General features: G+C 32.6%; 1 long non-coding RNA gene and 1 other non-coding gene across 2 annotated transcripts in view; one reads left to right on the forward strand and one right to left on the reverse strand.

Annotated features, from left to right (window-relative positions):
• Nucleotides 1-1,601: 1,601 nt before the first annotated feature.
• The window catches only part of LOC117980880 (uncharacterized), a 185,712-nt gene continuing 174,376 nt past the window's right edge, over nt 1,602-12,937 (reverse strand). The window contains exon 3 of the long non-coding RNA XR_004672359.2: nt 1,602-1,831. This is a non-coding gene — a long non-coding RNA (uncharacterized LOC117980880). The remainder of the gene's footprint in view (nt 1,832-12,937) is intronic.
• Nucleotides 1,653-1,868, forward strand: LOC112440632 (small nucleolar RNA U3). Its single transcript, XR_003028644.2, has one exon. It is a non-coding gene; the product is annotated as a small nucleolar RNA U3 (small nucleolar RNA).

Genomic DNA, 12,937 nt, shown 5'->3' on the forward strand with positions numbered 1-12,937 from the left:
TCCTGCTCCCTCAAGCTATAATTAGTCATTGAAAATTGTCTCAGTGCATGGTTGGAAGACACTATAAACTCTGGACATAGTTCTTTCTCCTTGTTAAGAAAAGGCTCTCACTGAGTGATATAATCTCAGTAACCTAATGACCAGAAAGTGATTTCAGAACATCATGACCACTATTCCTCTTTAGCAGCCTGTAATAGTAGCACAGGTACAAAATTATCAGTATTCTGTCTTTTTAAAGACACTAGTAAAGCAGAAGCACAGCTAGTATACCCAGAACATAACTCACCTAATTGTTCACATTTTGGTTAACAGAAAAAATAATCCTTATTTTGATAAGTATTCTGTGTCTTCATGTCATTATAAAACTAATAAACTATGAAGGTAGATAAAATCAAAACCAGTCATTCAAAATGTGTTTACAGTTGCACTGCAGCTCACTTCTAGTCTCAGGCTAAAGCAGCATTTAAATGCTAGATATTTGATATCTGCAATTTTGAGAGAAAAATGCTGAATCAATTTAAAATAGCTTCAAACATGTAGACATTTATGTGGGAACTAATTGGCATAAACAAGAGGGAAAATTGCTGAAATGATTTACATGTGCCTGTTTATAAAGCCTGCTGGATTTTAACTACACATTATTCAATGCTTTGTTGTAACTTCGTGTATCTTATTCATCAATCACATCTAAACCACTGGGGTTCTGACAATAACAAATATGGAATGTATCCCATTTTCTCTCTATTGTTGTTATAAGGAAAGCAATATAGAAGAAAACAAGCTAAGCCAGTAAGTCACAAAATAAAGTGAGCAAATCAGTGTGACCAGAAGTGAGACAAATCTCTTCAGCAGTCCAAACTCTTAAAATCAGATTATTTTTCCTAATTTGGGAATTCAGCTTTACTAAATCTAAATGCTTAAGTCTTTGCCCTCAAACACAACACCGTTTAATTTGTTATTGCTGAACATTATAAATTCTGCAATTATAAATTCTGAAATTATAAATTCTGCAGCTGCTAATTCTTGTTGAGGCTCACCCTGCATGGACCAGACATAGTGGGAACTGATTTCCATGTAATGTATGATGTACATCCTCTAGTAGAAGCCAAACTTTTTATTTACTGTTGTAGCATCACCCTGGTAGTAGCAAAGTGCTTTCTAATAAATTATTACTAAATTTTTAAAAAAGTAATAATAAACAAAAATTCTAGATTGCCAAAATGGTCTTCCTAAAATTGTCAAACTGATCTTAATCTTTTTCTTTTAAATAAATCAGTGTGTAATGCATAATATTTTATGTTTTAAAGAAAATTAACACAATAAAATTACCAGGATATGTTATCCCACAGATGCACAGCTAATGAAATAATATGAAGAAACTTTTAATAAAACTGTCATAGAATATGTAGGAGATAAAGTACACATACACAGCAACTAGGTAGAGTCAAGCAGATAAATAAACCAAACAAATTATACTTTATGAATTTAAATTATACAAGAATAAAAAAGGTAATTAGAGCTTTAGATGATGAAATATAATCCGGGTATTATAATATAAAGTAAAAAATAAAACAAAGTTTTAAGTTATGAGAAATGGAAGATAATTTGGAATAGAATGACCAGACAAAATATCTGATTAAAGAAGTCTCAGAAAGATTATACTTTCAGTGATCTTTTTTTTAGTTTTCTACTAGAAAAGTGTCTCTGAACCTGGAGAGCACCAGAAACCATGAGGAGGAGATGTAGCGCTCTCTCCTGAGCTTAAAGCTGGCTCTTGGTTTTGCTTTGCTGCAACTGCTTTTTGCCATTGATGATCATTCTTCTCTTCCTCCTGGGAAGTAAGAGAGAGAAGATGCAGCATGAATGGTTCTTTTTTACAATTTTTTTTTAAAAAAGAGTTTTTTTAAAAGAAGTTTTGAGAAAGAAAAAAACTTATGGAAAATAAACAAGAATTGAAGAAATAATAAATCAAAAAACATATTTTGGATGGAGACTAAAACTTGAGTGCCAGACAGGATTCATTCCTTCAGTTGTTCAGTCTCTCAACAGATGTTTATTCAGCAAATATTGTATGCCAGATGCTGTTGTAAGTGCTAGGGATGTGGCAGGAAGTACATGTTGTTAGGAGGGAAAGACAGGCAAGAACCAGTAAGTGCTAGATTATGGAAAGACACTGTTTTAGTCTATTCTCGCAGCTATAACAGACTATCACAGACTGGTAAATTATACAGAATAGGAATTTCTTTCTATTTTTTTTTTTCCTGAGACAGAGTCTTACTCCCTCCCCCAGGCTGGAGTGCAGTGGCGCGATCTCAGCTCACTGCAACCTCCGCCTTCTGGGTTCAAGCAATTATCCTGCCTCAGCCTCTTGAGTAGCTAGGATTACAGGCGTGCACCACCACGCCCAGCTAATTTTTTTTGTATTTAGTAGAGACGGGGTTTCACCATGTTGGCCAGCCTGATCTTGAACTCCTGACCTCGTGATCCACCCACCTCAGCCTCCCAAAGTGCTGGGATTACAGGCATGAGCCACCACACCGGGCCAGAAATTTATTTCTAACAATTCTGGAGCTGGGAAGTCTAAGAAGAAAGCACCAGCAGATTTTGGTGTCTGGTGAGGGCCTGGTCTCCACTTCCAAGGTGGTGCCTTGAACCCTGAATTCTCTGGAAGACAGGAACTTTGTGTCCTCACGTGGCAGAAGAGCAAGAGAGAGCAAATCCACTCCAGCAAGCCCTTTTTATAGGGGCATAAATTCATCTATAAGATCAGAGACCTCATGACCTAAACACCTCCCATGAGGCTCCACCTCCCAACACTGTTGCATTGGGGAAAACATTCAAACCATAGCAGACAGTACATTTTAAGGGTTTAGAGAGTACCGAAAAGGTGATTTTTTCCCCTACAACTTTATTTTCTTTTCCTCTTGATGTGACTTGTACATAGAGCAATGAATGAAAGTCTCCTTTAACCCAAACAAAGAAAATGTACAAAAATAACAGAGAACTTTAATTTCTGTATTGAAAGGTCCTACCATGTATCTGAAAAAATTGATTTTCAGTGATTATTGCACTCCCTTGCATTTCTTTGTCCCTGTCTATGTCTTCTTTATCCTCTGTAGTTTCCACTTTATAAAAGTGGGTGTTTTGCTACTTGGCATAGATCGATGATAGATGATTGATAGATAGATAGATAGATAGATAGATAGATAGATAGATACATACATACATACATACATACATACATAGATACATAATAAATAGAGATAAAGAGACAAATAACTGTTATGTATACATAATTATTAAATCTTTATGTCTTTATTGTAAATTATGACTTTTAGTGTTTAACCATGGCCTAAATTTTAGGTTTCATAATTTTTGAATTGAATTTTACTTGGCTGATATGAAGATTGCAATCTGTGATTTTATGTTACTTCTATTTCCTTGATATACTTCTGTATTTTTCTTTAGTGTAACCCAGAGCTCACATACAAGTTCTCCTATGTAGCATCCAGCCTTAATGGCTTCTCTCAATCTCTCGCACTGACTCTTACCCCCAATTCATTAACTTCCAATTTTATGCAGAGTAATTTACTCCACTTTAACCTTTGATCCCAAACTTTCATATTCAAGTCTTCAAAGAGGTCAGATTAAACAAACCCTCCAGTTGTTAAGACACACATCCTCCTTAGAGTATGACAGTACACACACATACACACACGCACACCAGGAGGGTTTGGCAGACTGAAAACTCATAGGTATGAGCCTATAAAATTGAAGGAATAGTGTTACATCAAGAGAAATGTACAGGTCATACAGAATAGTCTTTTATAGGGAGGTAAAGACATGTATATTCATACTTAATCATGCTGTTTCAGATCCCAGGGAGGCCTGCTATCTAAAATATGAAGTTTTAAAAAGAATAAGAGAACTAGAAATGCTGGGCAAAAGTTCAGAAATCTTAATATGTCAATTTTATACCTACAAAAAAAGCTAAACTATAAAGTCTGTATGATTTTGAGCAAAATTTAAGTAGGAATTAATTATGAAGGGTTTGAGTTTCTTTAATAAAAGTCAAATTAGTATTGACTTTATGTTTGTAATGCAGAAATTATTTCTTTTTTATCATCACTCTCATTTCCATATCATCAAGTCTCATGTGAACTAACTCTATGTGGAATTGAAAGTAATGTTCTAAAGTATGTAAACTTTAGAGAGTCTGAGTCATCTTCTATTGTGCTGATTTTCAGCTAGTCTGTCATTTTTATATTGTTGCTAAGTGCTTTTCCATCTAATTGCATAGGGACTGATTTGTTTAGCAACCTCTGTTTAGAGTCAGGCTTTGTTCTCTTCACTGTGGACACCATTCTGGCATTGTTTTCCTGTTTCCATTGTTTCTCAGAGCATATTTTAACACAAGCATTTTGTGATTCAATTATCCTTCCCTCACCCCTCCCATATGTAAGCCAGAGTACCCTTTGGCTCTAAATATATGCTTGTAACAGCTGCTTTGCAATGTTCATTGCAAAAGAGAGATAGAGAGCCCAAACAGCTATGTTACTAAACCGTACACATAAAATAGTCATACTCAATTAAAGACAACAGTAATCAAAATAGAAATAAGGAACATATGCAATTCAGAAGCATTAGGGTAACTGTAATTCCCATAGCCTTTTATAAATGTATTTGGTGATTAATTCAGAATATCATGAAAAAATGCACACCTCCTTTGACAATTCACATAATACTTTATAGCTATATGCATTTAGGCTGTGGATTATCTCATTCTGAGAAATGTAAAGCACAAGGTCTAAGTAGAGTGAACATTATGTTATATTGGGAATGATACATGGTGTAAAACAAAAGGAAAACCTTTTAATCATATTTCCAGAAGGTCTTAATTCCTTTTAGAGACCTTTATGCACTAAGGCTCTCTAAGCATGAAACTAGAAAAGAGAAAGAAAATCAACTACAAAAGTTAAAGAAAATAATTGATAGAGCCAATCTATAGCCTAAATGTATTTGTTCATGGATAAGATAAATTAATGAGTAAAAAGAAAATAAGATTGTTGGTCCACTTTTAATGTTACCTTACATAAACTCCATTTGATAGTCTAATCTTGAAAAAAATATTATTTTTGTCTAAACCAATTGTGGAAGAGGGTACAGCTGTGAAATAGGGAAAAATGTCTAATAAGTAAAAAAATAAAAACATAGTGCATAGATATCAAAAAGAGAGTCTCTGGAATTTAGGACTATCTGAGTAGGCTAAGAAAACAATTATTGGCATGCATGGCAATCAAATCAGTAAGAGTTTGAAGGATCAAGATCTCCAAAGTAAAAGGGAACTTTAGAGAAATGGGCATAACATTCTGCGGAAAATTTCCCCTCGAGGCACTAGCTGAATGCTAAAATTTGCATTTGAAGAACACATTTCTGAGAATTCAAGCAGAAATCAACTGCTGAGATACTAAAAGTTTAGACAGATATTTTGGCAGTATTTTGGTGCGGGGGAAGATGAAAATTAGAATATAGAATCATTACAAAACAACGGACTTCGGGTGCAGTGGCTCACGCCTGTGATCCCAGCACTTTGGGAGGCCAAAGCGGGAGGATCGCTGGAGCCCAGGAGTTTAAAACCAGCCTGGGCAACATAGCAACATAGTGAAACCCCATTTCTACAAAAAAAAAAAAAAGAGGAAAAAAATGGACTTACAAAAATCTCAGGCCTTTTAGTTGAGATCCCTGAAAAGGCAACAACTATAGAGTGACAAGAAAACTAGAAACAGAATATCCTCTGCTGAAACAAGGTAATCTGCATGTATTTTAGTAGCCCCTGAGAAGAAAGATATCATTGAGAATGCCAGCAATTTTTCATATACAACTGGGATACAATTTCATATACAATTTATCAGATATGCCAGGGAACAGAACCAAATGACTGAGAAATGTAAGAGAAAAACGTAAAAGTAGAGCAGCAGAAAATCAAAATATCTGAGATATCAGGACTAAACTTAATATGTTCCAAAAATAAATACAAAGATGGAATATTTTCATCAGAGAATTGGAATTTAATTTAAAAATCAAATAGAAATCAGGGATCTTACAAAATACTGAAATTAAGATAAAGATGAATTTAATAGTAGATTAATGATTAACCACAGTAGAAGAAATAAAGTATTTACCAATAGATTCACATAGTTATACACATACAAAATATATAGTTTGAAGCAAGCAAGCAAATTAAATGAAAAATAAAATAAGAGCTATGTGGAACATAATTGAAAAAAAGGTTCATGTATTTGTAACTGGATTCCAAAAAGGAGAAATGACAGAGGAAAAAAATAGAAGTATGAGAAGAAATGTTGGCTAAGAATTTCCCAAAACTAATGAAAAGCATCAAGTCTTTGGAGCCATTCAAGAAGCTCTATGAATCACAGCCCAGCTAAAAACAAAATAATAACACCTATTATATAAAACTGCTAAAAACTAAAGCCAAATGACAATCTTAAAAGCATGCAAATAAAAGACACATTAGTTTCAAAAGAGTAATAATATGATTAAGAGCTGACTTTTGAAATAAAACAATGGGAGACAGAGAACACTTACGGCGCTGAAAGAAAATGACTGAATCTATATTTAGAAAATGATATCCTTCAAAAATGAAGGCTAAATAAAGGCCTTTTTTTAATTTGTTTTTTTTTTTTTTTTTTTTTTGGTCAAACAAGAAGTTCAGAGAAGCTGAGGTCATAATACTTTTTCTAAATAAAATGCCAAAGATAATTATCTAGGCAGAAAGAAAATAATCCCTGAACAAAGCATAATAATAAAGTAAGAATATAAAGCACCAGGAAGGAGAAACATCAGAGCATATCAAAACCAAATATTAAATGTTAGAACATAATAATAACAATAATAATACATGTTCAAATTATATGTAAAATTAATATCCATATTATTGATAGTGCAAGAAATCAGAGTGGAACTTTTCAGGCACTTTCATTGATCAGGAAGTGTGAAAGTAATAAAGGTATATTCTAATCTGTGAAGGATGCATATTATAATATATACGGTAAACATTAAAAGTAATAAAAGAGTAAAAGTCCAGGCAGAGGGGCTCACACCTGTAATCCCAACACTTTGACAGGCCTAGGTGGAGAATTGCCTGAGCCTAGAAGTTGAAGACCATACTGGGCAACATAGTGGGACCCCATTGCTGCAAAAGAATTAAAAAATTAGCTAAGTGTGGTGAAACACTTCTGTAGTTTCAGTTACTCGGGAGGCTGAAGCAGGAGGATTGCTTGAGTCCAGGAGGTTGACGTTGCAGTGAGCAGTGATCACACCACTGAACTCCAGCTTGACTGACAGAATGAGAACCTGTCTAAAAAACAAATAATAATAATGTTATTTAAAAACTAAATAATGTAATATGGAGCAAAGAACAGACGAAACAGAAAATAAATGGCAAGATTACATAAACCCCAAAATATAAGTAATTGCTATATATATTTAAATACTTTAGTTGTCAGAAAAAGATTGTTGGGCTACATACAGAAACCCATTTCTACCTAAAGGAGACATATTTTAAATATAAAAATAGATAGTGGAAGTTTAAAAAGCAAAATAAGGTTAAAAGATACTCTGGTACAGCTATGGTGAGGGCACACTGAAAGAAAAAATATACTCCAAAAGATAAAAAGGGTAATTTCAAAAAAATGAAAGAGTATTAATAGTATCAATCTTAAGAGGAAACAAAAATAGCAGCACATTAAGCCCTAAAAATATAGAAGGTATAAAATAGTGAAATAGAAAGAAGAAATACAAAGGAGAAAAACCTGAAAACCCCAAACTGATACTGTTGATAAACCCGTTGCAAGACAGAGAGAGACAAAGAGACAGCAGAGAAAGAAAGAAAAGGAGGAAGAGAGAAAGAAGAGAGAGGATAGGAAGGAGGTACAAAAACCAACAACATAAATTTTTAAAAGGGTCATTGTTATAGACATTTAAAAGTTAAGATGAAATTAAACAATGCCAATTGATAGGGATTGACTGTGTCCCCACCCAAATCTCATCTTGAATTGTAACTCCCACAATTCCCATGTGTCGTGGGAGGGACCCAGTGGGAGGTAATTGAATCATGGGATGGGACTTTCTCATGATAGTGAGTAAATCACATAAGATCTGATGGTTTTAAAAAGAGAAATTTCCCTGCACAAGTTCTCTCTTTGTCTGCTGCCATCCATATAAGATGTGACTTGCTCCTCCTTGCCTTCCACCATGATTGTGAGGCCTCCATAGCTATGTGGAACTGTATGTCCATTAAACATCTATTTCTTCCCAGTCTTGGGTATATCTTTATCAGCAGCATGAAAACGGACTAATACATCAATCAAGTTGCCCATCAAATAGCAATGTATTTGTGCACATCAATCAAAAATTTCAGATGAAATGTATGCATTTCAAGAAAAAACAGATTTGTAAAATGGACACAAAAAGAAATATGAATCATCTTAAATCTATTAAATAAATTAAATTTATCATACAAAATACCCAACAAGTAAGCCTACACTACTTTACCAAATACATAAGGAATAAAACCAAACTTACATTAAAATTTTCAGACAACACATGATGTGGAAAAATGATGTCAATAGTCTTTTTGTCACATTTTGATAATTCTTGCAATATTTAAAAATTTTTTATTACTATTTTATCTGTTATAGTGATCTGTGATCAGTGTGATTTTTAATGTTACTGTTGTAATTGTTTTGATGGACCACAAACTGTGCCCACTTAATTGATAAATGTGTGTGTTAAAAAAAAATCATACAAAAAGGTACAGTTGCTCACGCCTGTAATCCCAGCACTTTGGGAGGCTAAGGCAGGCAGATCACTTGAGGTTTGGAGTTCAAGATCAGCCTGGCCAACATGGTGAATGCAAACCCTGTCTCTGCTAAAAATACAAAAAAATTAGTCGAGCATCGTGGTGCACACCTGTAATCCTATCTACATTACAGGCAGAGGCAGAATTGCTTGAACCTGGGAGGTGGAGATTGCAGTGAGCCGAGATCACAACCCTGCAATCCAGCCTGGGAGACAAGGTGAGACTCTATCCCCCCCACCAAAAAATAATTATAGGATATAAAAAACACTACCCACCATATTTATTTGATGAGACAATCATTATCTTGAAATCAAAATGGTACAAGATTATTAATAAAATAATATTACAGAATAATCTTTCACATGAACCTAGTCACAAAAACTCTAAACACATCATGAACTGGAAATCAAATCCAACAATATATATTTTGCATTTATTTCAGGACACAAAAGCTGTTTAATATCAGTCTAAATTCAGCACATAAACACAATAAACAAGTGTGTCCATTTAGTGATAAACAATAAAAACCAACATACAATACAAAATTTTTTCAAGATGATAAATCATCAGAAAATTAGTATTGAAAGGGAACATTGTACCTACAGCAAACATCATTGTTGTGGTACCATTAGGAACACAGAAAGAATGCCTACTACATTAATTTATTCACCATTGTGCTAGAGGGCATAGTCATTGTAATGAGTCACACAAAATAAGTAACTGCTTTAAGGATTTAAAAGAAGAAATACTGCAGTCCCACGATGATGCCAGACTTGGGCACATAGAAAACTAGATAAATTATTAGTTGATAAATACAACTCTGGATGCAAAATTAACATATGAAAATCAAATGTGTTTATTTTCTATGTTTATCAAGGAATATTAGAAAATGACATTCTAAAGTGATATCAAAATAGCATTTATAAATCAAATAACTAATGGAAAAGTATTAGAATACTTTTCATTAGAATATGCACATCTATTAGAGATGTACAAGTCCTTTACACTAAAAACTACAAAATATTGCTAAGATAATTTGAAAAAAATAGAAGCAGTGAGAACATAGCTTTTTGAATCTTCCTTTTTTCCTTCATGAAAAGAGACAAACCTCAAATCCCGTGACCAATATCTACTACAAAGTTTAGTTGACAATTGTGTCATGAAGAAACTCAAAATATAAGTGGGTAGGGTCCAGCCATTAGCAAATGTAACAATATTTCTTTCTTTAGCAACATCCATTTTGGGGAACCAATAAAACAGAGTGAAGCAAATTATGCAAATAGTACTCATTACCCAAGAGACAAAAAGGAAGTTTCTGATGTGCTGCCACTTTTTATCAAGACAATGAATATATCCATTGCTCTAAAAAGTTTGTGATGTTTCCCGTGTTCCTTTATCCCCATTCAACCACTGATCTGCTGTCACCACATGTAAATTTGCATTTCCTAAAATTTTATATAAATGGAGACCATTCAGTACGTGGGGTTTTTTTGTCAAAATTCTTTTATTCAACATAATTATATTGAGGCTTATCTGAGTAAAGCATGGGTCAGCAATTCATTTTTTTGTTGCTGAGAAGCATCCCATCCCATTATATGAATACACCATAGTTAGTTTATCCATCCACATGTTGATGGCCATTGTTTCCAGTTTTTGGCTATTATGAATAATAATATTATATATATATAATATTATATACATATATAAACACTTGTGTAACATCTTTCTGAGGACATAAACATTCGTTTTTTTAAAATAGGAATGAAATAGGTAGATAATATAGTCAGTGTATCAACTTTTTAAAACAGTCATCTGCTTTTTAAAGTGGTTGTTTCATTTAACATTCCACTAACAGTGTATGACCATTCCAGTCTTCCATATCCTCACAAAGACCCAGCATGGTATATCTTTTAACAAATTTTAGCTATTCTAGTTGGCATGTAGTGCTAATTGTGATTTTAATTTTCATCTTTCTAATGATTAATGATGCTGAGTGCATCTTTTCTTGTACCTATAGATCACTTTTTGTATTTTTATGAATTAATTGTTAAAGTCTGTTGCCTGTTTTTTTATTGGTTTGTTTAATTTCTTATTGTTGTGTTTTAAGAGTTCTTTGTATATTCTGAATACCAGTCCACTATTAGGTACATCATTTGCAAATGATTTCTCCCAGTTGGTAACTTCTCTTTCCATTTCCTTAATGATATCTCCCACAGAGGAGATGTTTTTAATTTTGATGAAGTTCATTTTACCAAGTTGTTTGAATGATCATGCTTTTGATTTCATATTTAAAAAATCGTTGCCTAACCCAAGGTTGCAAAGCTTATTCTATGTTTTCTTCTAGAAATTTTATAATTTTAGATTTTACATTTAGATCTATGATGAATTTTGAGTCATTTTTTATATATGTTGTGAGATATGAAACAAAGTTCACATTATATCCTCTGGCTATCTGTATGTTCCAGTACTGTTTGATGGAAGACTTTCTTTCCCCACTGAATTGCTTATTTCACATTGATGAAAAATAAATCATTCACATATATAATATTCTGTTTTTGAACTCTCTATTCTGATTTATTGATCTATTTTTCTATCATGATTCAAATATACATTGTTTTGATTACTGTAGTTTTATAATGCCCCTAAATCAGTATAAGAGCCTCAAATTGTTAATCCTCAACTTCGTTCTTTTTTTTTCTCAAAATTGTTTTCACAGATTCTAAGTTTTCTAGGTTCATTGAGTTTCCATATGAATTTTATAATCACTTTATAATTTTCACCAAAAATTTATTCCAGGGTTTGACTTATAGAATTGATAATTTAATAATATCATCTTGTGACCCATGAAGATGGCTTATCTCTCTATTATTTAGGTCCTCTCTCATTCTCTAGGTAATGCTGTAATTTTCAGTATATGACTCTTACTTATTTTATCAAATTTATCTGTATATATTTTATAACGATGCTATTATTGGAGGCATTTTAAATTTAATTTCCAAATTGTCATTACTAGTACATAAAGCCCTATTTGCTTCTGTATATTTACCTTGTATTCTGTAGCCTTAATGGATGCATGTATGTATGAATTCTAGTATCTTTTGTGTAAATGTCATTGGATTTTCTACATAGCGATGATGGCATCTGTAAATAGTGTTTTATTTCTTTATTTCCATTCTGAATACTTTAAAATTATTTTAACTATTAAGTTGTCTGGAATATGTAATACCATATTTAATAGAAGTAGTGAGAGTGAATATTTTTGTCTTAAGTCTGATAATTCCAGATTAAGCACTATTTTAACTGCAACTTTTTAATAGATGTGCTTTACCAGGCTGAGGAAGATCCTTTCTATTTCTACTTGGCTGAACACTTTTATTAGTAATAAATATTGGTCTTTATAAAAAGCTTTTTCTTAATTTATTGAGATAATCATATGGTTTTCTTTTTTGTTTTGTTAATTTAGTAACGTATGTTGAAAAATTTTTAAACACTTAACCTAGCATCCTTGGGAAAAACCATACTTGGCTATGATGTCACAATGTTTTATATCTAATTAGATTTGAGTTGCCAAAATTTCATTTATAATTTTTGCATTTATGTTCACAAGGAATGTTGGTCTTAAGTTTTCTTTTCTTATTTTTTTTCTGGTTTGTTATCAGGGAAATGCTTTTGGAAAACATTTCCACTTCTTCAATTTTCTGAAAATATCTGAATAAAATTATTAACACTTCTCTTTTAAATGTTTGGTAGAATTCGTCAGTGAGGCCATTTAGGACTTGAGTTTTTGTTTGTTTGTTTCTTTTTGTTTTTAATTCTTAACTACACATTCCAGGTCTTAAACATTTACAAAGATATTCAGAATTTCTGTTTCTTCTTGGGTGTGTGCTTTGATAACTTGTAAGTTTTAAGAAATCTGTTCATCTATTTAATTCATTAAAAGTAATGTCAAAAATGCAGTTATTTTGCACCAGCCTAATAAGGTGTCAATATTATTGGAAAAAGTTCTTTATAATATTTACTTAACAGTATTCTAATGTCTGTAAGTTTTGTAATGTT

Source organism: Pan paniscus, chromosome 6 (assembly GCF_029289425.2).
Source record: "Pan paniscus chromosome 6, NHGRI_mPanPan1-v2.0_pri, whole genome shotgun sequence".
Lineage (NCBI taxonomy): Eukaryota > Metazoa > Chordata > Mammalia > Primates > Hominidae > Pan > Pan paniscus.